The sequence below is a fragment of the Bos javanicus genome, chromosome 11, assembly GCF_032452875.1.
Source record: "Bos javanicus breed banteng chromosome 11, ARS-OSU_banteng_1.0, whole genome shotgun sequence".
Taxonomy (NCBI): domain Eukaryota; kingdom Metazoa; phylum Chordata; class Mammalia; order Artiodactyla; family Bovidae; genus Bos; species Bos javanicus.
Genome location: NC_083878.1, coordinates 73,843,995 through 73,868,517, shown reverse-complemented (window position 1 = coordinate 73,868,517; position 24,523 = coordinate 73,843,995). Strand labels below are relative to the sequence as shown.

At 53.8% G+C, this 24,523-nt stretch overlaps 1 protein-coding gene across 8 annotated transcripts in view; it reads right to left on the bottom strand.

Moving 5' to 3' along the window:
- Positions 1-14,394, bottom strand: part of DNMT3A (DNA methyltransferase 3 alpha) — a 102,334-nt gene extending 87,940 nt beyond the window's left edge. For 5 of the 8 annotated variants that reach the window (XR_009739503.1, XM_061433098.1, XM_061433096.1 and 2 more), the window contains exon 1: positions 13,698-13,785. The gene's annotated coding sequence lies outside the window, so the exon portion shown is untranslated. Of the gene's footprint in view, positions 1-11,115; positions 12,684-13,697; positions 13,786-14,306 lie in introns of those variants that run through there. The other 3 variants (XM_061433099.1, XM_061433095.1, XM_061433094.1) reach the window with 2 other exon arrangements.
- Between the last annotated feature and the right edge of the window lie 10,129 nt (positions 14,395-24,523).

Here is a 24,523-nt window from a genome sequence, read left to right as displayed (position 1 = left end):
GATGTCTCTCCTTCCCACCCCAGCCTCTCAGCAAAGATTCTCCACACATGGCTTCCTCAATCAAAACCTATGATGCCTGATGAAAATGTTCTGAAATTGATTGTGGTGATGGTTGCCCAACTCTGTGAATGTACTAAAAACCATCGAATCGCACACTTTAAACAGGTGAACTACATGATTTGTGAATTATATCCTGACAAAGCTATTATTTTTAAAAAACTCTCTGATGCCAGTGATTTTCATATACCGTAAAATCTAAACTCGGGTCTGGTCTACACTGCTGGCTCACCAAGTTTGACCTCAGCCTATCGCTCTGACCTGGCCCCCACCTTGCCTAGTGGACTCCATCATTCCAGGCCCCAGGTTCACATCCGCTGCTCCCACACACTTGTGTCAACACTCACATAGTTCTCTCCTCCAAGGGGAGCGGTAGGGCGGGCTCCTCCCAGAGAGCCCCCTCAGGCCCCTTTTCCTCCATCCCTCAGCACCCCCACCCACTATCGCCTCTCCTCAACCATCCACCCAGGGGTCTTTAATCAGTTTGTTGTGTGGTCATTTAGCGTCTCACATGCAGACGGATATGCGTGTTTTCCTAAGCACAAGAGGTTAGAGTCCTGCCCTGCACCTTGCGCTTCCGCCACCCACCCCTCCCATCCTCCCGGGTCTGGGCGACCCTTGAGGCCGAGAGGACTGTGTGAAATCACTCCTAGGCAGCTGCAACATCCAGCACAGTGCTGCGGGGCCTCGAGTGACCCCCCACAACCCCCACTCTAGGGGTCGCTTGGCAGAGCTCCCCAAGGCACTGTACCGAGAAGGCCCCTGCTCTACCTGCCCTAGGCCAGGGCGTACGCCTGCTGTGGGGTTTATGGGCCCCACAGGCCCCAGATGTCCAGGGCACCTGGGGTCGGGAGGCAACTGGGTCAGTGTGTCTGTGAACCATGGGAAGTAGGGAGAGCTGGCCTCCCTGTACTCAGGCCCTTGGAGGCTGGTCCCCAGCTTGCCTGTGACCACTCTCTCCCCACACCACCCATGTGATGGATGCCTGCCCGCCTGCACTTTGTCACACTCCTTCCAGGCCCCAACCAGGAGGTCCCCCAGAGGGCCTTCAGGGTCTGGGAGCCTCTGCTGGGGCACGGCCCCTTCCCACCCAGGGCAGGGGGGAAAGAGAGTCTGCGGCTGTCAGAACCACCCACTGCTCCCTTGTTTCCTTTCTCCTACCTTCTGCCCCAACCCAAACCAAACCAATTGTAGAGGAGCCGGGGTGGGGAGCCAGGGGGAGGACGAAGAGCCCAGGATTCCGGGTGGCACAGCCACCCCTGGTGCAGCTCAGCCCTAAGAGGGCTCAGCCAGAACCCACCTCAAACCTCTGCCACGCAGACGCGGGCCTCACTTTACTAACCTGCAGAGTTGGGTGAATAAGAGTCCCTGCCTCCTAAGTCTGTTTTAAGATATGAGAGAATCTGAATCGAATGTTCAACATGATACCTGGAGCATGGTAGGCACTTAATAAACATTCATTAAAAAAAAATGTTATTAATTAGGGAGTAAGGCCGGTGAAGTGTCCTTAGGAAACCTAGACTCCTACTTTACACCACACCCAAGAATGGCTCCTGCACAGCTGCTGTGGCCTGACCCAGAGTCCTCTCTCCCGTCTAATGCTGCAAGGCTTCCCCTAATCCCCCAGTGCAAAGGCCTTTGCAACCAGAATAAATAACATTTTTACCAGCACCCTTAACCTGCCACCATCACCTGAGGCATCACAGGCACACACTGAGACACACACTCACACACAGACACATGCAGAAAGACACGTATGCGCGCTCGTGAGCGTGCGCACACAACACACACACACACACACACACACACACACACACAGGCTCCGGGAACCTGGAGCAGGAGGATTCCCAGCGAGGCCTCCCCACACATGCAGCACACATTTCACCTAAAGTGCGGGCCAAAGAGGCATTTGGAAACCAGCTTGGGAACCTCATAACCATTCATAACATTGTTCTGAGAGAAAATACAAAACACGGCCCTATAAACAAACATTTGCAATAGAATTCCTCCAAGAGCTAGGAATTGCCTGTGCTAGAAAACTAACAGAGCAAGAAGAGGGAAACCACATAAACTTAGTTTGCCTCTGCAAAATTAATACCAATTACAAAAACATTTATGTGAACTGCTTACCATTTACACCTAATTACCAGGCAGCACAATTATGCATACCATTAAGGGTATGCTAGATTAATTATGCTGTACGTTTCATGTGATGACACCACCACACCCTCGGTCCACACAAGCCCCGCTCCCCCTGTGACAAGGAAGCAAGAGCAGGTCTGTACTAACCAGAGAAACACTGGTTTCCACCCTCGAATTGACAGTGGTCCCCACCCACCCCATCCCCAGCCAGAGACAGCCTGATTGGCCTTCTTGCCAACATCACTACCACAGGAGCCCCCGCTGAGAACTCACCTTCCCCCACCCCCGCCAGAGCCTCCTCTGCAAGGCACAGATGCTTCAAAACTCTCCCCGTGGGCGTGGCTGCATGTTACAGGCCACCACGTGTGCCCAATGGCCACCACGTGTGCCTGCTTCCTGGGAAGCTGGCCTCACTGTCCAGGCCAAGGTCACCCCGAACTCATCTCCCAAGGCCCTGCAGCCCTTTTCCAGGCACAGGAAGCCAGGTCCTGGGCAAGGTCCCACCCTACAGTCCACCCAGGACCCAAGTGGGTGAGAGCCTCTCCCACCCTCGCCTTCTATTCTCCACACAGCCAGGAGCCACTCTGCACAGACCTCCACCTCCCCTCCACTAATTCCCACTGAGCTCAAGAGACGCTCTTCAGATATACTGGGGTGACCCAGGTTTGCAGAACAAGGGAGTCAATGGAACATGATTAAGTGGAACTTCCCAGGAACCTGGAACTCAAAACCCACTGGGGGTTGGGCCTCTTGGGAGGTGAACAGCAAGAGGAGGCTCAGCCTGTAAGACAGGCGACGAGGGGTTGTGCCTCCTGAGCGCCAGACAGGGGCCAGGCACGGCTGAACTGCAATCCTTATGCACCTGTGAGGCCAACTGTAGGAGCATTCTTTTAAAAGATACATGAAACAAAGCATGCAAGTTGAGTGCAAGAAGCAGGGCTTTTGAAACAAACACCACAAGCCTGGAAGGTGGTTTCCACTTTGCAGACGGCAAAACTGAGGCTAAGGGAAGTTAAGTGATCTACCTGAGGGGGACGCGGCTAGGAGGTGGCAAGGCTGAGGTGAAACCCCTGCCTGTCCAGCACCAACCCTGGTGGCCCTGGCGCAACGCCATGCCGCCTCTCGCCTCTGCCCAGGTTCAGGGATGCTGACCTGGCTCATGCCGTTTTCTACACACTCTTTAGAAACAGCTTCTTCCTAGGATACACAAAAGACTCGTATTTCTATTTTAGAGAAACAGTTTTTGTTTCTTTTCTGTTTGCTTACTGACACTGCAAACAAACACTACAAGCACTGCAGACACCATCTTCTGCGCTCCTACCTTGGCAGACCTGCCTCTGAATGGAGGGTGGATGTCAACTTTGCAACTCCAGGGGGTGATGACAACTCCCTCCAGGTCCTGCAGTGGGAGTTGAAGAACAGGGTCTAGGCCTTGCGGCTCATCGTTTGGGGGAGCTCCTGAGAAGCAAAAGTCCCTGATCAAGGGCCCCAACGTCAGGATCCCCAGTGCATGTGGTACAAACTCCTGGTTAAGTCTCTTCCATCCTCAAAAATCTAGAAGGATGGCTACCAGTTACGGAGAAAAACGCACCTGCCTTTCTAATCCATCCGCTGGACACTGCACCTCCCTGGGCCCCCCCACACCCAGGCCTCTCTCACCTTCCTGGCTCAGCCCAGGCTCCAGCAGCGTAAAAATCCTAAGCACCGCCCTCAAGTCCCAACTCCAGCCCCGCCTCCCATGGGAAGCACTCCTAGATCTCTCCTAGACTCCCTCCACCTGCACCCTCTCAATGGATGGCACCCCCGCCCCGCCCACCAGGCTGGCTGAGCCAGCTCCCTCACCCTCTCCATCATCCAGCCACTCCCACCTAAATGCCTCACAGAACAGCCCTCCTCCTCCTCTGCGCCTGCGCTGCTGCTCCCCTGGACTCCTGCACCAGCCTTCTGCCTGGGCAATCTGTCCCCAGCCTCAGCTGCCCAATTTCTCCTCCCTGATGCCCCTGGACCATCTTTCTGATACACAAACACGGGCATGGTACTCCAAGCCCAATGCTTATTGATGGGTGACATCCCAGACTTCTGTCCAGCTCTGTTCAGCCCTCCCAGCCTCACATCCCATGGTTCCCATCACCCTTCACTCTTGCCGCACCAGGGGAGAAAATGCCCTGAACCACTCGGCTAACTGCTGCCCACTCTTCAAGACTGAGCTCCAGCCTCATCTCCTTAAGAAACCTTTCTCGGATCTTCCCTCCCCACTTGCCTGAGATGTCCCTTCTCTGAGCTCATGGAATGCCCTGGGCACACGCCGCAGAGCTCTCTCCACCCACCTATGACGTAATGGTCACCTTGCCAGACTCTCGCCTCCACTGCAGACACCCTGAGGACCGGCTTAGTCCTCTTTATATTTTTGTAGCCAGTGCCTGACACATAGTAGGTCTTTAGTAAATTAATAAATAAACGTTATTTGTGGATCTGAAACAAGGAGCCTCTGGAGAGAAAACTTAAGAGCTGCCAGGCCTGTCGAGTCGGGGCCCCAGTCTCTCACCATGCCATCTCAGAGTCCAGGCTACACAGAGGGTGTTGACCAAAGAAAACGCAGAGGCGACTGCCCTGCCCCACTGGGCTTCCCAGCTGAGCTGCCAGTACCAGGCAGGCCCTCAGGCCACCGCTAGTTGGGCTGGGAACCACAGGCCTGGGAAGGATGGCAACAAGCACCACATTGTTGCTGCTAATAAAACCATTAGGAAGCAGTGCTGTGCGCCAGCTGCCAGGCCCGGCTGAGGTCTAGACCCTCCCATGCCTGTGGGCCAGGGGGCAGAGCTGGCCCTGCCAGCGGGCCCAGCAACCAGAGCAGAGGCCAGTCCCTGCTCTGGACCCAAAGAGAGCAGAGGGCAGGAAGGGAGAGGGCCCAGGGCTTGAGGAACCTGCTTGGTTCCTGGTGGGCACAGAGTCTCAAGAAACTGACCAAAGTACATCAAAATTAAAGGCCCAGAGATGAGATGCCCAGGGCTGGAGATCAACCAGCTAAATCTGGGCTTTACAGAGGAGGAGACAGAGGCCCTGCAACCCCACAGGGGTGATGAAGATGACAGACAACACGTGTGGGGTCTTGGAAGACAAGGGGGCCTTCGAAGGGGTCATCTCGCCCAGTCCCCAGATGTACCCCTGTCATGACCCAACTAACAGAAAAGGAATGCACACCACCTGAGTACCTACTATGCGCCAGGCGCAGTGTTGATGTCATCATCAATATTTCATTAGATTCGAGCAATACCAGTAAGAGGCAGATGCTCCTCTTATCCCTGATTCACAGATGAAGCACCCAGCTCAGAGACCTCTAGGTCTCTCAGTTACCATAGGAGTAGCAGGGTGAGATGCAAATCAAGGTCTGCCCACCCTCTGGTCACTTCTGTGCCCTGCACATCTGTCTCCTGGCAACCTGGGACAAGGGGCGGTCCACAGAGGGACCGGTTTGCTTCCATGCTGATGCTAATGGTCCTTTTATTTATCTTCCAGCCTCACTCCAGAGATGGGGTGGGGCGGGGCTGGAGAAGTCCACATACCCTTTCTCCAGTCTCAGGGGGCAAAGCATGCTCCAAGTTGGCACCCATGGCCCGGGGCTAGGCGATCCGATTGTGGAAGGGGGAGGTGGGCGCTGTTGCCAAGCAACCAGCAGAGGAATTTGTATCCGCCCCTCCTCACCTCTCCACCCTGTCACCTGGGTCACTGCCACCTGCTCCTGGGCCTCCAGATCAGAGTCGGACACAGCTTGAGCCCACATGCCAGATGAGTTTCCCAGGCCTCCCCTCTGCCCCTGGCAGGGCCTCCTGAAGCGCCATCTTGTCCTCCCTGCATGTGGCTCCCCAGGCTACGCCAGGGCTGGGTCACCTGAGGTCCACACCGGGACCATTTGGGTCACAAGAGCAACCAGACTGAAGATCCTCGATGATTAACTTGTCATCCTGGTCAGATCTGAGAGCTTCCCATCCCTACCCTCTAATGTGAACTTGGTCTGCAGCCCCAACGTGAACTGGGGTGCTGCCAGCTACCTGTTTTCCTGCTCTCACCCAACCCCAGCCAGTCCAGGCCTTCGCTTGGAGACCTCAGGGTCTGCAATAAATCTCCCTGCAACCTTCCCAGAAAATACAAGTACCTGAGTAGCTCCACCCTTTGCTGTCACTCTCCAAGCCAGTTTCACATCCATTATAAAAGGGCCCACCCTTCAGGCCTAAGGGTGACTCAAATTTTTTTCAACTTCTTATCCAGAAGCTTCAGAAGTGTGGTTTTATTTTTGCTGTGGTCATTAAGAAAGGAATGCATGTGCCTTTACGTTGTCACAAAGGTTACAAAAGTGTATAAAGTGTATAACCAAAATGCTGACACGCTTGCTGGGTGATCCTTCTAGAATGACTTTTTTCTAAGCATGCGCTAGCCTATACATGTGCATAGTGGTATACGTTTTAAAGGAACTTGACAAAAATGAGATCAGACTCTGCACACTGCTTGCGGGGGTGACCTTACACCGTATCATGGAGATCCAACATGTCACAATAGACACACTGAGTATCCCATTTCAAAGGCTTTGGGAGAATCTGACTAGATTCCCTTTTATCCATTAACTTAGGTACCCTTTCAGAGTCTACAAAATAAATCACACAGGACCATGCTTTCAAGAAGCCCTTTGCCAACAGGTTCTGCTTTGCTGGAGGATCTCAGTTGCCTGGCATGGGTCCAAGCACCCTTGCCTGCCCCTCCCTGGGTCCTCTGGGGAAACTCTGAGGGAAGGCAAGCTCCCAGCCTCCCAGCTCAGGTGTTCCTGGGCATTCACCATGACAGAGCCCACATCCAACTCACAGCTCAGTCAACCACAGATCTGACCCCGTAACACCCTTCTGAGCATCTTTTAACCTTCTGAAGTAAGAAGCACCAGGCACACCAGGATCAAGCTGATCTATTAGGTCTAGAACACCTTCTGCACTGACCCCAGGAGCCATCTACCTAGCAGCACAGCAGGAAGAGCACCTGATTAGTGGCCAGGACACCCAAGTTCCAGCCGTCCCATTACGAGCTGTTAGAGATGGTCCTCCATGCCCTCTGTGCACCCAGAAGGAGCATCCAACAACTGGCTCAGAATTAAAGATGACCTTGACATTTGAAACAGAAACAGAGAGGGAAGATCAATAAGGATGACAGTGAGCAGGGCCATGACCTCAGGAAAGAGAAAATAGGAACCTGCTTATAGATGTAAATAAGGCTGGGAAATCCTGGAGATCAGGGGGGACCAGAGCAGGATGGGAATGGGCAATGCGGAGCTGCATTTGAAAAAAAAAATTTGCATTCCCTGCTGGGATTTGGCTAGGAAAGCCCCGGGCGCCCACACCTCCTCCCCCTGTCTCTGTCCTCCAGACAAGCAGGGCTGCGATGTGATCAGCAAGGGAGATGTGGCCTGGTGGGCCCTGGCTGTCCTTGCTGGGGCTGCCAGTCACACCTGGGGGCATCTCTCCTCCAGGTGGGGGCTCAGTTCTGCTGCATGTGGAGGAGGGAGGCGAGATGGCAGGGCAGTCAGGGTCTGCGGCCCCCCCTTCCCCTTCCCTGTGCTCTCGGCCCCTGACAAGAATGATGTGGGTGCTGCAATGCCTCAACCTGGGGCAGGGGATGCCTCTGGAAGGCCAGGTCAGGGACCCTCCTGCCGCCCATTCTCATCATGCTCCCACCACTGACAGAGACACAGCCCCGCTGGTGTTCCCCTTAATTGCCGCGACACCCCGGCGTTGCTGTAATTTAAACCCTGCTCTGTTTCCCTGAGTCTGAGCTCTTAAGCTTCAGTCTACAGAACATAAAGGAATCATCAAGATCCTACACCAAACGAGCCCAGCTGGCCCCTTCCCCTCCCTCCCTTTCTTCTCCCTCCCTCTCTTCTCCCCTACCACCCCCCAGAGCCACCACAAGCAGGGAAATTCAAAGTGAGTCCCCAAGGGGCACACCGGAGCTACAGGGCACAGAGGCCCACTCCTCTCAAAACTGCATGGGGCCTCAGGCTGGCTTCCAGCACACGGAGGCCCCACTCACTGCCCCAGAGTCTCCGCCACACTCCAGCCACCTTATCCCATGCAGCCTGGCTTCCTCTCCTTGGTCAGGAAGCCCCATCTCTGTGCTCTCAGGCTCACCACAGGTGCCACCTCCTCTAAGAAGTCTTCCCTGATCTCTCCAGTTGGTTGTCACCTCACTGTCCTTCGAGCATTTTGTGTCTCCCTCTCCCTCGACCTTGATCTGTGGCCATTAATTACCTGGGCACACCCTAAACTCACCATGTACCCTCTCAAAGCTCAGCACAGGGTCTGGTCCACAGGATATGCTCAGCAAGTCTCTGGTATACGGAAGTAAACAGGCTGCACTTGGTATAGAATCCGAATAAAGAGCTGAAACTGGCGTGAGGGATTGTAGGTGGACACAAAGAGAACCTGTTGACTGTGATCTGCTAAACTTTGGAAGGATTGCCAAATGGCGCTGCGGAGCCTCCCTCCTCTGAAGACATTTCAATCAGAATCAGCACTTTCCTCATCTGTCCAAGATTTTGCACACAGAGGGGGGAAAGCGGTCAAAACTTCCAGAGCACTTCCTGCAGCACCAAGCCACTCGAACTACCTGATGATGACGATACTCATGCTGAGCGCCTGCACTCTGCCAAGGGCGATGGGCATTAACTCGTTTTATACTTCCAACAACATGTGCATAGAGCCTGGTCTCATTTCCACGTCACAGGTGAGGAAACGGAGGGTCGAAGAAATTGCGCTTGTCCCAGATCCCACAGCTGGAAGCTGAATGCAGCTCCCTCCGACTCCAGGGCCCTCACTTGGGCTGCCTCAGACAGGCTCATGTCAAAGCAAGTCTCTGTCCCCACGCAGCTGCACACCGCGTACACAGAAATATGCAGAGACACACGTGCACCACACCCTGTCTTGCCCACACACTTAGCCAAGGGACACACATGCAAATCTCTGACACTGCATGGATCTCAGATCTAGTAGGTTGTTTGTTTGTTTGTTTGTTTTTTAAGGGAAAAGAATCAAAGAGAGAAATGCCTGAAAATGAGCCTTTAAGATTTGAGTGGAAAGGAATCTGGCAGCTTTGGTTTACTATTAAAGCCCTGCTCAGCAGCAGCAAAGCACACAGGCCCACAGAGATGCCCGGCTTCCAAGCACACTGCTGCTACTGCTGCTGCTGCTAAGTCGCTTCAGTCGTGTCCAACTCTGTGCAACCCCATAGACGGTAGCCCACCAGGCTTCCCCGTCCCCCAAGCACACTACTCTCCACAAAACACCAAAAGGGAAATGGAAAAAATTTCTACAGGCCATTCCTCGGTCCTGACTGTTGCCTCTTTCCAAGCGGAAGGCCAGAGACACTTAACTATCAGTGGGGCATGGGACCGGGCAAGGGGACCCAGGCACCAAGACAGGGACCCCAGGATCAAGAGAGCAGAAGGTGGCAGGAAGTGCTGAGGGAGGGGAGCATGTGATGGGCAGGCAGTTGGCCCTTCTGGCCTCAGGCTCTGGATAGTGCTGCCAACCCTGGAAGAAGCCGGGCCTGGCTCCACACCCAAATAGCCCCCAACCCAGCCCAAGTGCTCCCAGAGCTTCAAGTTGTCTTTCAACCCTAAATTCTAGGGCTTGGATTCTAATGGTAACATTTCAGGCAGAGGATGGGGAGAGGGTGGTCTATTTTTAACTCACCCATTAGAGAGCTGGCAACACTGCTCTCAGAGTCCCCTTTCTATCTGGCTCCCAAAAAAACAGGAGCCTTGATGGAGTCCTGGCTCATGCTGAAAAAGAATCTGTTTTTCAGGGGGGCTTGAGCCTAAGGAGCCTAAGTAGGCAGTGACTGTTTGGGGAAGGCGGAGCAGAAGCAAGATGAAGACAGCCCGGCCACCAACCGTGCAGCTAGGGAGAGGCCGAGGATGTAAACACAGATGTGCAGCAAGTTTCCTCACTATCCAGAAGACACCTTGGAAGCCCCACAAAATGACCAAGGGGACCCAGAGGTGGCCAGGGCAAGAGTCCTGTCCCGTGGAGACTATGAACCAAGAGGCGACACTGACACGGAGTGTAGGAGACCAGGAGACCTGGAGCAGGAGGCAGTCTAAGCTCCCCAGAGGGCAGCTCTGGCCCTGCTTCTTCCCAGCCAGGTCATCCCGGGCCAGGATTTTATAGCTTCTCCTGTCTTCCTTGCAGGCTTTTTCAGAGGACCACTGGCATGAAACTAGGAGCATCTCTTGTTCTAATGAGGTGACTCTGGGTGGGCTCTGGGATGGGGGCTGGTCCCCAGAGAAACCAAGAAAGGATGAGAAGGTTTGGAGTTTCAGCCTGAAGAAGATCTACAACGAACTCAGACGCTCACTGCAAACTGGACTCGGAGGAAATCTCAGAAATTGTGCACACACACATAAATGCCCAAGTAAACCTACAAAAGGACACACACATGTGAAGGCTTAACCAGAGGCTAAACTTTTACATCCTTTGTGGAGTCAGATGTGACCGACCTGTTTCCTGAAGGCCCCCCACCCTTCACATCACCAGCTCCCTTCAAAGGCCCACCCTTCAGGAGGCCCCACTCTCACTCAGACCTCCTCTCCTGAGAAGTCCTTCCTGATTATCCCTGTGTGGTAGAAATAAGACCATCCCACCCCTCTTCCTGGGTCTGAAACTACACCACTGGAATCAGAGCCATAGAATTTAAAAGCTGGAATGGGCCTTCAAGCTGCAGTCCAACCCCCACCCTACAGAAGAATCTTGTCCACAGACACCCTGACACATGGCTGTGGTTGTCCTCTGCTTCTCCAGTGCTTAGGGGGTGGGGGGAGGAGGGGAGGAGCCCTTGCACAGTGAAACTGACACTCCTTGAATTCGAGAAGGAATTCACCTTTTTGAAGGCTGGTTTCCTATTGCGGGTCCATGAGCCTGGGAAGGAGGACAAGGAGAGCCTCGGTCCATCCGGGCCAGGAACTGTGCATTTGATGAGGAGCTGAAGACAGGCCCAAGGACCTGGACAAGAGGCTGGAAAGGAAGCCAGGGCCCAGAGGAGTGGGGCCCGGGGAAGGGAGGCGGGCAGGTGCCAGACCCGCTGCACAGGTTTGCCTGGGCCCCTGCCTGCGTGCGGCACATGTGCACACATGCACACACATGCACACAAGACTCACACTTTTCACAGAGTTGCCTGTCAAACAGCCCAACCAGGGCCTCACTGGGACCTGGAGGCAGAAGGGGACCACCTTGTCCCAGAAACCTAACAAGAACTCCTAACAACCCAAACCTCCTAACCCAGGCAGCTCAGGAAACCAACCAGGAGACCGGGCCCTGCCAGCACAGGGGATGGCCCAAGGAGGGTCCGCCTGACAGCTGGGCTCCTCAAATCCCACAGGCCAGTCCTAGCACTCCAAGCATCGCCCAAGGAGAAAAGCTCCCTCGGCTGCAGCTGTCACATCTGCCGGGAGGGAGCAGGCACAGCGTAGCAGCACCTGATCCCAGGATCCCTTCACAGCCCGCCAGCCCAGGAGGCCTGGTTCAGCCGCTGGCAGCCCGGGCTGAAACATGAAGACGGAACAGTCCCCCAGGGATGCTGATGGCAGTCTCTGGGCACGGCAGCGAGGGGCAAGCTGGGTCACAGGGCGGCGGGCTCCTCTCCGGCAGCGTCCTGTCCCTGCTGGTTTGGGAGGGGGCGAGTTGTGTAGCTTCGGGGCTCCGGGCCCTTCCTCCCTGCCTGACGCAGGCCAGAGCTGCCCAGCTGGGTGCAGGACGCCATCTTGGGTCAAGGTGCAGCCACAGGGGGCTCCCCTTCGCGAGCCCGAGGGGGAAGAGAGCCCCTGAGAACCAGCGAGCCCCTCACTCCCCACCCAAGGCGCCAACACCTACTCAACTGGCTTTGCAGTATAGAGAAGGAAGGACGGAAGGGATGGAGAGAAAAGGGGGAAATAACAGGGGCTGGGGGGTGGGGGGAGAGGGAAGGGAGTGGGTGCCCCAAGAAGGGAGGCTCCAGGAAAGCGAAATGCAGTTTGGCAGCCCGAGGGCCGCGGGCCCCAGCGATGGGGGGCTGGGGGAGGCCGGGGGCGGGCCCTGGACTCCGGCCAGCCCCTTCGGAGCCGAGGGGGAGGGAGGGCAGGGCGGCCTGGGGGAGGGGAGCTGGGGTGAGGGCGGGACACGGCCCGAAGCCGCCTGCGGCTCCGAAGCTTGGGGTCTCCCGGGGCACTGGGACGTAGGGGCCGAAGACCCCGAGCCGCAGCTTCGGCGAGGCCTCGTCCTTCACCGTGCAGATGCGAAGCTTTCAAGGACACGTCTGCACCGGCCCAGCGGGGGTGCGTGTGCGTGAGTGTGTCCGCGTGCGTGTGAGTGTGTGCAGGCGGGTGGGTGCTGCTGCAGGGGGCGACCCTGGGCGCCCCCGCCCGCAACGCCCCGGGCCCCGGCCCCGAGGCTACCACCCCCCTGCGTTTTCCGGTCCCCGCGGCCCGGGTCCGGGATCTTCGCCCGCCCCCGCCCCGCCCCCACACTGCGGCGCCGCCACCGCCACCGCCACCGCCACCGCCGCCGCCGCCCCGGCTCCCACGGCCCGCGGCGGGGGCAGGGAGGAGCCAGGCACGACGTCCGCCCCCCCGCCCCGCGCGCGCGCCGCTCGACTCTCAGCGGAGAGGTGTGCCCCCCAACTGGCACTCTCCCCACCCCCGCCGCCCCTCCCAGATCCGCTGGCACCCCGCACCCCCAGCCACAGGTGGCCGGAGGAAGATCGCTGCGCAGCGCTCCCCGGCCCGGCCCCCCGATCACCCCTCGGCCCGCCCCCCGGGGGCCTCCCGGGTCCCCCCGCCCCGCCGGGCCGAGGAGGGCCGGGAGCCGGGGGGGAGGGGCGGGGGGCCGGGTCGTGCCAGGCTGCCATTTTCTGCCGCCGCCGCGGAGCCTGCGCGGGGCCCGGCCCCCGCCCCCCTCCCCCGCTCCCTGCGGGCCGCGGCGGGAGCCGATTATTCCGGGTCGGGGTCCGCGCCCTCCAGCGCCCCGGCCGCAGGCCCCAGGCTGGGCCCCGGGGCGGGGGCAGGCACGGCCCGGAAGGCGGGGGCGGCCAGGCCGGGGCCCCTGCGGCAGCGCCTAGCCGGGCACCGAGGCTGAGGCCGGCGGCGGAGGGGGGCCCCCGGCGGCATTGTATAGACTTGAACTTGAGCCCGGAGCCGGGCGGGGGCGCGGAGGGGGCTCCGCGCCGGGAGCGGGCGGGACGGGAGGGGGCGCCTGGCGCGCCCGCGGGGACATAAACAAACCCTCCAATCCCCCGCGCCGCCCTGGCCAGCCCGGCCCGCCGTCGCCGCCCGCAGCCCTAGCCCCGCGAGCGCCCGGCGCCGAGTTGCGGGGGTCCGGGAGCGTGCCCCGAGCCGGGCACTGCCCGCCACCGTGCCCCCCGCCCGGCTACCCTCCTCCCCGCCCGCCTCCGGGCCGGCCTCCCGGGCCGCCAGCAGCGGCGCTCATTACCGTGTGGCCGGTGGGGTCGGGCCGGCCCGGCTGCGCGCCCTAGTGCCGCGGCGCCGCGTCCCGGCTCGTCCTCTGCTCTCGCCGCCGCCGCCGCCGCCGCCCGCGCGCCCTCCCTCCCTCCCTCCCGGCCCGCCTGCCTGCCTCGCTCGCTCGCTCCCTCCCTCCGCTCGCTGTCGCGCTCCCTCTCTCCGCCTCCTCCGCCGGGTCCCCCCCCTCCCACCCCTTCTCTCCGCCTTCCTCCTTCCCTCCCTCCGGCCGCCCGCGGGCCCAGGCCTCCGCCCGCTGCTCGCCCCCCGCGGCCGCGCTGGCCCGGGCCCCGGCGCTGCGGAGCCGGCCCGCGAGGCAGCGCCGACTTGGGGGCCCCGGGGCGCCGCGGCGGGAGCGGCCTGGGCGCGCGGCCGGTCCTAGCGCCCTCGGCCCGACTTCCCGGCCCCTACGTCCCCGCTGGGGGTCCCCGCACGCTGCAGTTCGGAGAGCCGGACCCCGCAGCGCCCCGACCCTGCGCAGGGCCCGGGCACCCCGCCTCGGCCGCTCTCCCGGCCACTCCGCCGGGGGCCTGCGGTAGCCCTCACCACCACCACCCCGACTCTGCGCGGGGCGCCCCGCTACCTGGCGCTGCCTCTGCGCTGGGTCCCCGCATCCAGCACTGGCCGCAGGGACAGCGGCCCCTCCTCTCCCGCGGCCGGTGTCAAGTGCCTCCCCCCGGCAGCCCACGGAGCCCCCGGCGGCCTTCGCCCTGCAGTTCTCCCGACCTCCACCAGAGCCCACTGCACTCTGCCTGCCTCAGCACTGGGGCTGGGGACAGCAGCGCCGGCCCATCCGCGTCGCAACCCCCACGCCACCCGCCACCCCCGCCAGGTGCCGCCGCCGAGTGGAGGCCAGTCCATTCAACAGGGCCAAGGTCGGGGCGCCGGGCCTATCCAGGCCGTCTTGGAGGCTCGAGCACCTCTATTGGTTGAGCCTCCCTTGAAGGAAGTGAGCTCCCCGTACCTTGAGGTGTCCAAGTAGAGTTGAGTGCCCTCAGTTGGTCAGTGGAAGACTGAGAGATTCCTTGGCTGGGAGGTGGAACTAAATGACATTGAAGATCCCTTCCAGCTCTAAGATTCCGTGCACACACCTACACTCCACCCTCGTGCTTACTCACCCCGTTGCCAGGAGGGTTGGTCTCATTTCCCATAGAGTTCCCAGGGCTCCAGGTTTCTGACTTGGGGCATCTCTGTCTACTTACATCAGCACCACAACTCCCACTCTCCCAACCCTTACTCTCCCAACTGCCACCACTAGGCTTGGCCCCCTCACTCGCCTCCCCTCTTCTGCCTGTACCCACACCAGTCATCTCCCACAGTGTACTCCCATTCCACCCAGCGCTTCATCTTTATTACAACGCTCTGAGCTCCCTGGCCCAGGACGTAGTGTGCCCCCTTGTCCAGGCATCCATCACCCTCCCTGCTGAAACCAGTCCTTCTTTTCCCTCTGCCCCGACTAGCTTCAGCCCTTCAAGGGTCACAGCAACAGTTACCTAACTCATTGGGACATAGAGCTGACCTTTCATCCAAGAGATTCCCTTCCAGAAGTCCTCTAATGCATCCAGGTCCTTCAGTCTGCCAACTCCCCTCGCCTCAAGGTCAGAGACCGCTCCCTACACAGTTTTCAGTGTCACCCTCATTCAAGGGGTCACCCCATGCCACTGGTGAGAGGTCCTGCTATCTGTGGGCTCTACCTGGACAGTTCCAGAGACTTAAGATGTTCCTTCCATCTTAAGTGGTCTCTGAAGACAGAGACCACCTCTGTCACCTCTTGGTGACAAAGCTTGGCACAAGCTTTGGCTGAATGAATATGCACATTGTAGACTCCTTGCCACTTTGCTTTCAGCATCAAGGTGGACATCCATAGACATGCTAAAGCTTGGCTAAAGGGAAGACCATGTTTAGAAAGGTAGTTGCCATACCTTCTAGTTCCTTAAAGTGTGAAAGTGTTAGTTGTTGACTCGTGTCCGACTCTTTGCAACCCATGGACTGTAGCCCACCAGGCTCCTCTGTCCGTGGAATTCTCCAGGCAAGAAAACAAGTACGTAATCATTCCCTTCTCCAGGGGATCTCCCTGACCCAGGGAACGAACCTGGGTCTCCTGCACTGCAGGCGAATTCTTTACCATCTGAGCCACCAGGGAAACCCTAGGGCTTATATGATACCCCAAATAGCAGTGACAGTTTACTGAGTGTCTCCTGTGTGCCAGGCACCAGGTTGGCACTTTTCTCGTAGTTCTTAAGCAACACTCTTTGGTGATTTGTGTCATCCTCACTCTACAGATGAAGAAACTGAGGCTCAGTCAAAGCTACACAGTTGGGAAGCAGCAGAGCCAGGGTTCAAAGCATGGTCCATCTGACTCTGAAATCATGATAGTTACCTTAAAACCTTACAGTTATTCTTAATAAACTGAAACTCTCTGGGTCAAGTGGGCAGTTGTGTCTCTCTTCAATAGGGAATTCGTTGGCGGTTCCATGGTTAGGACTCGGCACTTTCACTGCCGAGTTCAGTCTCTGATCGGGGTACTAAGACCCTGCAAGCCATGTGGCTCAGCCAAAAAAGAAAAGAAGCAGCTTTCTATTCAGTAGAATTATCTGTGATGAAATCATTGGGAGCCCATGATAAGTGTGACCTTGGATGTCTGTGTTGCTGGTGTCAAAAGGCCCAAGGTGACCATGTTAGGGGGTTTGCTTATGTCTAGTAAGAAGCAAACGTGTGGCTGCAGGGCTGGTTCCGGCGCCTGGTCCTGATGTCTTTGGCATGAGGAAGGCCGTCCAGGCTGTGCCAAGAAGAGACGCATCAATGCTGGCTAACCCTACTGGGCCCTCCTCACCATACATCACATGGGGTCCAGCTCTGATTGATTTAGCCTTCAGGCTCCTACGGCCCCATCACTTGTGTGTGCTCCACTGTGGCCCAGCCAGTATCTGGGTCAACCCTAGATCCTCTGGGGTGAGGGGCAGTATCAGTCACCTGCTTCCAGGGCAGGAGGTTCCATGTCTTTTATTTTATTTATTTACTTATGTATGTATTTTTGGCCACAACACACAGAATCTTCCCTGACCAGGGATCAAACCTGTGCTCCCTGCACTGGAAGTGCAGAGTCTTAACTACTGGACCACCAGGGAAGTTCCTCCATATCTTTAATAACACTCTCCCAATAAAAAATAAATTAATAAAAAATAACACCCTCCAAACCCCTGAGCCTCGAATATGAGACACAATTGTCCTGCTTTGTATTTCAGTGGCACCCTCGCTCTCAGCGCCATCCCTAGCAGAGATGTCCCGAGGGTTACTTCAGTTGTTCTGACTTTGGTCAAAGCCCACTCTGAACATGTCCTACCACCTGGGGGTGGGGTGGATCACATATCCACCCCCTTAAGTGGGTGCAGGAGGTTTGGAGACTGACAGACCCAGCAGCACCCCGTGGAGAAGGGGCAGAGCTGTTCTCCAAAGCAAGGGTGCTGGGCAGACACACTGCACTTCAAGCAGTGGCCGCCCAGCACCCATGTACACCGACTTTTCCCCATGCAAGCATCAAAAATGCTCTTGCCAGGACTTCCCTGGTGGGCAATGGCTAAGATTCCGTGCTCCCAATGCAGGGAGCTTGTGTTCAATCCCTGGTCAGGGAACTAGATCCCACAGGTAGCCACTAAGAGTTCAAATGGCACAACCAAAGATTCCGCATGCCCCAGTGAAGGTTAAAGATCTCACGTACCACAACTAAGACACAGCACAGCCAAATAAATATTTTTTAAAAAACGTTAATAGAGGCGGTGGTTGCACAATGTTGTGAATGTACTAAATGCCCTGAACTGTACATTTTCCAAAGGTTAATTTAATAGTATATGAATTTCACCTCAATAAAAAGATAGTTTTAAATGCTCCTACTAAAATAAAGAACCTCACCATCTACAACTAAAAATCCACTTACTCTCCTTCCCAAAGGAGGATAAAGAGGATCCAGGTAAGGTGCATTCCTCTCAATGGTCTACACGTGGCTTCTCGTTATCTGTAACAGTGGCTACGTTATAAATTTAACCACCCTCAAAACACCAAGCCTATGATGGTGGAGATAAAATAGATTATTCTCAATGAAGACTGACTTTGGAAGAGAGGGGAAGGGAAAAAGCACACAGGGGTCCACCCTGCCAGCGGGGCAGCCCGGACTCACTTCTCCCTAAGGGAGCGTAGTCCTGGTCTGGAGGCTCATTGTCTTCAAAGGCTCAACCTGAGGGCCTGCAGGGAAGAAGTCCCCTTTGCGGAAGGCCAACTCTGTTGGCATGGTCCTGGCTTCCTAGGGATTCCTTCAGAGCCTGGGCAATCCCTAGGTCTGAGGATTGCAGAATCACTTCCTTTAAACCTCAACTGACTGCCAGTCAGCTCATTTCCTAGGAACTCCATGGACTGACTAGTAACTCGCCCCCTAAAATCCCAAAGCTGATGAGTGACTCCAGTGCATGGCCACCACAGAGGTTGTGAGCATTATGACAAAGAGGGAAAAAATGCTTTGTAACCCATAAATGAGGTCATTATCCTAATTCACCAAGAAAATCATAAAGACACAAATTCGTTCTGTATGGTTTTACATGTGCCGGTACACAGTGCTTTTATTCAGTTCTTTTTACCTTCTTATTGGATTTCCCACAGCAACTGTCATCAACTTCCCTCCCCTATTTCTAGATGCTGATTCAGCCTTTTCCTCCAGAAAACACCTTAGCCTCTGCCTCTCACTTCACTCTGAGCCTCACTTCTGTATATTGATAGAACCAGAGATAAATATAGATGTAAAATGTATGTGTGTATATTTACATCTTGTGTATATACATACACACATTCCCCTCTTCTGTCCGCTGAGAGCACGTACAAGCAATGAAACCTCAACAGGGATGAGAATACTTCATGCCCAGATCTTGGTTTCTAAATACCATTCTTTACCAGACAGAACTGGACTTTCTTTGGAGAAATGGCAGCTTCCAGAGCTGGGTCAAGCAAGGAACAAGATGAGCCCAGAACATGCTATACTTTAAAGTTAAAGAAGTATTCAAAGAAGGATGAGGTACAGAAAGGGCTTCTACTGGGAAAATATGGGAAAGTTTGAGCACCAAAATAATGATACCAACAGATTATAAATCCACTGCATAAAATAGGAATCCATGAGTCCACAGTGCTAGAAATAAACAAATTGCAAGTTTAGTGGGGAATGGGATATTTACACAGCCTCAAAGTACTTCCCAGCAAGACACTTACTAATTATAAAGAGGAAAAGAATAACTTTACAATGAAAAAGCCCTTTAATCAAGTGATCAAAGTTAACTTCATCAGTAGTGGACCAAATTGAAATGATACACCACCTAACAGGATGCAGTGAGAACGACACAGCATCATTTCTGTCATACATACTCCAGCCAAAGACGCATCGCCTGAATCTAATCTCAAGGAGACATCAGACAAACCCTCTCCTAGTCCATTTGGGCTGCTGTAACAAAGTTCTATAGACTGGGTGGTTTATAAACAATGAAAAGTTATGTCTCACAGTAGGGGCTGGAAAGTTCAAGTTGAAGATGCCAGTAGATTTGATGACTGGTGATGCTTCCTTCTGCATAGACAGCCATCTTTTCTCTGTGTCCATGGTGGTAGCTACAAGCTAGCTCTTTAGGGTCTCTCTTACAAGAGCACTAATCCCAGTCATAAGAGCTCTGCCCTAATGACTTAATCTTCTCCCAAAGGCTCCACCTCCTAATACCATCACCTTGCAGGGTAGGTTTCGATATATGACCTTTGAAAGGACACAAACATCACACCATTGCAAAGGGATATCCTACAAAATATCTGACTTGTGTTTTTCAAGAGTGTCAAGGCCATGAAAGTCAGGGAAAGATTGAGGAAATATTCCAGATAGAAGGAAAGAAACTAAAGAGACAAGTAAATGTGTGATTCTGGATTAGATATTTCTGGTACAAAGGGCATTATTGGAAAAATTAGAAAATTGTAACTTGGGTCTGAGGATAGTAATGGACGATAGTAATGGATCAGTGTTACTTTCCTGATTTTGATGTTTGTACTGCAGTTATGGAAGACAGCATCCTTATTTACAAGAATATATTTCTAGTATAGGATAAAAAGAAATATATCCTATAGTAAGGTGTTTTTGGGGGGGGTGACTGGGCACCATGTTGACACTTTGTCACAAATAGTTTAGAAAAAAACAATTTTGCGACATTTGCATTTTTTCTGTAGTTTTCTGTAGTTCCTGTGAGATAGTTTTAAAATAAAAAGTTTAAAAAAATTACCCCCAGGAGTTGTACCCTTTTCCCTTCTCACCAGGAATACATCTGAAAGAGAATATTGCCAACTGAGTATGTCATCAGACTCTTGGACTTCCGCCCACTGGTTGGGTGAGCAGTGATCTCTTGCTGTACGTTTCTCTGACCACGAGGAGGTTGAACTTGTTTCATGTGTTGAAGGGTGTTTGCATTTATAAACTGAGAACCGTCAATTTATCTTTTGGCCACTTTTCTATCAAAATGACCTCCTCATGAATTGAGGAGGTGATCCCTTTGACTGAGTTACAAGCCAATACTTACTAATATTTCTATACTGTGTATTTGGTGCCTGGCATTGTGCAGAATCAGAGAACTGACTCATTGGCAAAGACTCTGATGCTGGGAAAGATTGAAGGCGGGAGGAGAAGGGGACAACAGAGGATGAGATGGTTGATGGCATCACTGACTCAATGGACATGAGTTTGAGTAAGCCTCGGGAGTTGGTGATGGACAGGGAAGCCTGGCATGCTGCAGTCCATGGGGGTCACAAAGAGTCGGACATGACTGAGTGCCTGAACTGATTGTGCAGAAGAGCCTGGTGAGACAGATGGTCTCTGCCTGTGAGGAGTTTACACACAACACAATCCAGACTAACTTTCATCAGTTAATCAGGAGTTAAATTGTGAAGCTCAGACAAGAAGGGATGGGGGCTGGAGTGCAGGAGTCCCTGAGCAAATGGGATCTGAGCGGGGTCTGAAGGATGGTGGGGTTTCAGTCAACAAGGGCATCCTGAGCTTAGAGGAAAGAAGGCACTGTAAGGGTGAGAATCTGACCTGCCTGTGGTGACTTGCCCTAATCCCTCTCTTTCTGCCCCAACCTCAGACTCAGTTCCCCTGCCTAAAAGAGCTCCCCTAAGTTCTTCCTGCTTTTCACTGCTCCTCCAGAAGAAGAGGGCAGGAGCGGCAGATCAGTGAGAAGAGCAGATACACTGGACCTGATCTTACGGTCTCAGGGGAGCACGGTGGGCAGTGCCACAGTCCATCTAGTTTTCTTGACTCAAGGGCAAGGCGAAAGATTAGAAACTTGGGGCTCTGTTACTACTTTTCAAACACAAACATTTTAGCGGGTTAAAAGCAGTGATTTTTTTTTTTTTAAGTTGCAAGGATATATTGTACAACACAGGGAACATAGCCAACATTTTATAATAACTACAAATGGAGTATAACCTTTAAAAATTGTGAATCATTATATCGTACACCTGTAACTTTTATAATATCTCACATCAACTATACTTCAATTTTAAAAAAGGAAAAAGGAATTATGGGGACTTTCTAGGTGGCCCAGTGGTTAAGACTCTGCACCTCCAATGCAGGGGGCATGGGTTTGATCCCTGATGGGGAACTAAGATCCCATATGCCATGGGGTGTGGCCAAAAAATTTTTTTAATTTTTTAATTTAAAAATAAAAATAAAGAATTATAGATGATCAAATTATTTTTTTAAAGCAGTGTTTTTTTTTTTTTTTCATTCATACCTTCTAGGAATGAATGTACTTTCTAGGTAATGTACTTTCTAGGTTATAAGTTGAGTTCCATGTAACTCAAGGCGGTGTTTTTTCTTAATTAAACTTTTTCTTTTGATGCCAATTTGGATTCACATGCAATTACAAGAACTACTACAGAGAAATCCCCTATACCCTCTATCAGTTTTTCCCAATGATAACATCTCTCAAAACTTAAGTGTAATATCACAAGCAGGTTATTGACACTGACGTGGTCAAGGTACAGAACATTTCCATCGGCCCATGATTCCCCACGTTGCTTCTCCCCCCCGCCCCCGCACGTTGCTCTCTTACAATCATGCTCACTTCTTCCCTGCCTCCCCCTCTGCCCCAATTACTCACCTGGGCAGCTACTCATCTGTTCTCCATTTCCATAGTTTTCACCTGTAAATAGTGTTATATAAATTGGAGTTGTACAGTATATAACCTTTGGGGGTTGGCTTTTTTTCATTCAACATAATTCTGTGGAGATCCATCCCAGTTGTTAAATGTATCAATAATGCTTTCATTTTTATTGCTGAGTAGTAGTCCATGGCATGGAGATGTATCACCTGTTGAAAAACATCTGGGGGTATTTCTAGTTTTTAGCTACAGGTTAAAAAACTGGGGCCAGGGGAGTAACCAAGTCGCACCAGGGAATACAGGCAGTCACATGTAAAGAAAGTGAGTCTCAACTGAAGAGAGACAGACAGAAAGAGAGGAGATTCGTGCTCAGCTGTGGCGGGGGATCCAGGGAAGAGCGCTGAGCCACCTTCTGAAGGGAACATGTATTGCTGACTGAAAACAGACATGACGAGGAGGGACATATTAACTGATTTGAGTTGTTATAGTAACATCTAGATAAAACATATATTCAGGGGCCAGAAGAGAAATGGAACTGAACGCAGATGAGCGGGAGGAATGGGGGAAATGACTGGAAGAATATCTCCATAGACACAGAGCTTACTCATTACTGAAGCCATGAGCAAGGGGCTCTCCGGGAGTACACAGACAGAGATGCTGGGGGAGACCACAATTAGGGGGTAAGAGAAGTGACGACAAAAGGGAGGAGCCTCGGAGAGGCAGGGGCAGCGGGGTGAGGGTGGAGTAAATGGGGTAGGGTGGAGTGAACCAGAGGAGTGAATGAAGGCCAAGGACAAAGAGACTTAGCACTGACGAAGCAACAGGGTTGAAGGGAAAGGAGTGTATTTGTTATCTATGCTGCATAACAAATTAACCCAAATCTTAGTGGCTTAAACAACATTATATTATTTCACAGTTCTGTGTGTCAGGAATCTGTAGGTAGCTTGGTGGGGTCCTTGGGCTCAGGGTCACTCACAGGCTGCAGTCACGGTGTCTGACTGCAATCATTCCAAGTTTTAATAGGGAAGAGTCCATTTCCAAGCTTACTCCTGTGGTTGCTGATGGGATTCAGTTTCTCACACGCTGCTGGACTCAGATTCAGTTCAACATGGGCTGTTGGCTAGAGAATGCCCTTAGTTCTTTGCTTTGTGGTCCTCCCAGAGGGCAGCTCACAAGATGGCCCATGGCTTCGCTCTTAGAGTGGAGAGGAGAGTGCGACAGTCTGCAGGCAAGATGGAGGACACAGACGTTTATTTTATGATTATTATTTTTATTTGTCCACACTGTGCAGCATGCAGGATCTTAGTTCCTCAACCAGGGATTGAACCTGTCCCTTCTACATTGGAAGCTTGGAATCTTAATCACTGGACCACCAGGCAAGTCCCATCACAGACTTCTATAACTGACTCTTAGATGCTTTTGCCCTGTTCTATTCATGGCTTCCCATGGCTCAGTTGGTAAAGAATCCGTCTGCAATGTGGGAGACCTGGATTTGATCCCTGGGTTGGGAAGATCCCCTGGAGAAGGGAAAGGCTACCCACTCCAGTATTCTGGCCTGGAGAATTCCATGGACAGTATAGTCCATGGGTTGGCAAAGAGCGACTGAGCGACTGAGGGACTTTCACTTTCTTTCTTCATTAGGACCAGCCCATACTCCAGAGGAGAGGATTATATAAGGGTCTACATACCAGGAAGCCGGCTTCCCTAGTAGCACAGTCAGTAAAGAGTCTGCCTGCAATGCAGGAGACCCGGTTCGATCCCTGGGTCAGGAAGATCCCCTGGAGAAGGGAAAGGCAACCCACTCCAGTATTCTTGCCTGGAGAATCCCATGGACAGAGGAGCCTGGCGGGCTATCATCCATGGGATCGCAAAGAGTTGGACATGACTTAGTGATTAAACCACCGTGCCAGGAAGCCAGCTGAGAGGCAGCTTACTAGAGGAGCAAAGACAAACCTGAACCTCCCCCGGAGGGCTCTAACAGGACAGTATTAGACGGGTGTGAGAGCCAGATGACAGAATGGAGCAAGACAGGTGGTGATGCCCAAATTCCAGCTGTTCCCAGCACTTCAGGGAGACATGGGGAGACTAAGGAGTCCCACCCCTCTTTTCTGCAGTGTGGTACAGAAGGTCCAAGCTTGGTTCTTTGCGTGGGTCTGTTTCCTCCTCCCATCCCTTGCCCCACCCATAGCAGAGCAAGGGAAGCAGAAGCCTGGCTCATCATCTGTATCCCACCAAGCGGCCCTCACCATGGAGGCAGTGGAGCATCTTCGGGGTGAGGAAGGACAGTACCCAACTCCAGAGCCCTTCCACTCCCCAAAACTGCCTCTCTTTCCCACTTGAATTCCTGTTCTAGCCCAACATGGATCAGGGCCAGGGACAATAGAAATGGCCACCCCTCCCCCTCCCCACAAGGATCCAGCGGGGAGCTGGGAGATCCCCTGCACTCCAAAAAAACAGCTCAGCGTACTTTTATTAGTTGCCTCCCCAGTTCTCTGTTTCTTGTCACCTAAGGGGAAAGAAGAATGAAGAAAATACCCTCAATAGGACATAATGTTTCAGATGGGCTTTTAGATCAAGCTCTCAGATCAGATCAGATCAGATCAGTCGCTCAGTCGTGTCCAACTCTTTGCGA